The sequence below is a fragment of the Egretta garzetta genome, unplaced genomic scaffold (assembly GCF_000687185.1).
Source record: "Egretta garzetta isolate BGI_Z169 unplaced genomic scaffold, ASM68718v1 scaffold381, whole genome shotgun sequence".
Classification (NCBI taxonomy): domain Eukaryota; kingdom Metazoa; phylum Chordata; class Aves; order Pelecaniformes; family Ardeidae; genus Egretta; species Egretta garzetta.
Window position 1 is genome coordinate 386,932 of NW_009258483.1, and position 1,668 is coordinate 388,599.

The 1,668-nt window shown below is 46.1% G+C and overlaps 1 protein-coding gene across 1 annotated transcript in view; it reads right to left on the reverse strand.

Annotated features, from left to right (window-relative positions):
* CCDC57 (coiled-coil domain containing 57) overlaps positions 1-1,668 on the reverse strand; it is a 50,628-nt gene that overhangs the window by 48,491 nt on the left and 469 nt on the right. The window lies entirely within an intron of this gene.

Sequence of the window (1,668 nt, forward strand, 5' to 3'; positions counted from 1 at the left end):
CAATGCAAAGGTAGTTGTTTTATGTGTAGAGGGCTATCACCAGGGTCTGGAGGGTATTAAAATAAAGCTATTTTTGCAGGGGTCATTTCCTGCAAAATTTCGCTAACATTGGTTAGCCTTAGGATTCTTCACTCAAAACAAGCATAGCATACATCTTTTGTTTAGTCTGCTTAGATTTTAATACCCTTGGGCAAATATAGGAGGTTTATGACTCCTCTTAACACAGTATTGAGCAGTCTGTGCTTTTCAGCATATCCAGACTCTCAACACCCTGTGAAAAGAGAATCATTATTCTCTTCATTCCACAGATAAGAAACTGAAGGAGGAGCTCTATGCTGCTCAGCTTGGACTGTCTTCCTCATTTTGTAATTGTACAGTTCTCAACCTAGTGGGGTCCCAGACGGAAGTCCAGTCTGAACGGGGCTCCCTACATGGAAGTTCATGGTTTATTTTTGATAAACATTATTTATGTCTATCCAAGGAATTCAAGGTTGGGTAGATTTCTGCCATAGTTAAAACAAATTAATTCAGGGGAAGTTCTCAAGCTATACAGGTCAGCCTACATACTCACAAATGTCCTTCCTACCCATGCTGCTGACCATGAAGTGACTGCTGTGTGGCCAGTAAGGGTAAACACTGATGTTCGATTCTTACCATTTTGAGCTGCTCCTTTTTATAATACAGATGCTCTCCTTTGATATACACTGCCCCATCACACCAAACACACCACCCACCATACCACCTGCAATCACCTAATACTTCCTCCTAACTGATCCTGTATTAGTTTCCATGGCAACAGGAAGATGCTCTCAGGAGCATGAAACCCCACAGATTTAACTACATTTGCTCCCTTTGTTTTACACATTACCAAAGCAAGAACCCGTTTATGATAGCAGGAATCTGGAAGAAATACTGACAATACTATCACGTCTGTTGTGGAGATACCGAAACTGAGCTGCAGCCAGTTAAACCTAATCATTTGCCTCCCAGCAGGGCTGAGCTAGCAAAAGCAGAAGGCAAAGCAAACTGTTACAATAGTTACGCAGCAGCCCTTGTCTTAGCAGGCTTTGGCAGCGTCCCGGTTCTGAAGCGAGATTATAAGTAAAAATTTTTCCTGTGTAAATCAGCCGTGAGCCTACCTCTTCTACTGCTAACCCTAGTTTGTGCGTTTCACCCGGGAACCTCCCCACTACTTCCTCATTAGTTCTTCAGGCAGTTGAACGCGTCCGGCCTGGCGAGGCACAGCCCGACAGCAAGAAGGGCAACTTCTGCTGTGTTTACAGAGACGGGGTTCATTCATTCCGGCCGATGGTCTCTTGGCGTGAGAGAGAGTGTGAACTACTGAGGGACTAAACCAGGTGAACAAGGCTGATGTATGTGTGGGCTTGAGCAGACCAATCTTAAAAGGATGGCGTTTGAAGGTCTGGTGTGTTTGTTTATGGTGGTTTTTAGCCAGATGTGGCAACAGATGTGACGTAAAGAAGAGCGAATGGATGTTCCTGTTTCCCCACGGGCTTGTTTTTATGAAATACTGGGAGTAGGCCAGGTTCCCCCGGTTCTGCAGGTCTCGCTCCCCCATCACGGCAGAACATAAAACCGTTTCGGACCGTTCCTCGCAGGGCGTGCCAAGGCCGGGCGGAGCAAGGCGCGGCTCTCGGGCTGCCCTGC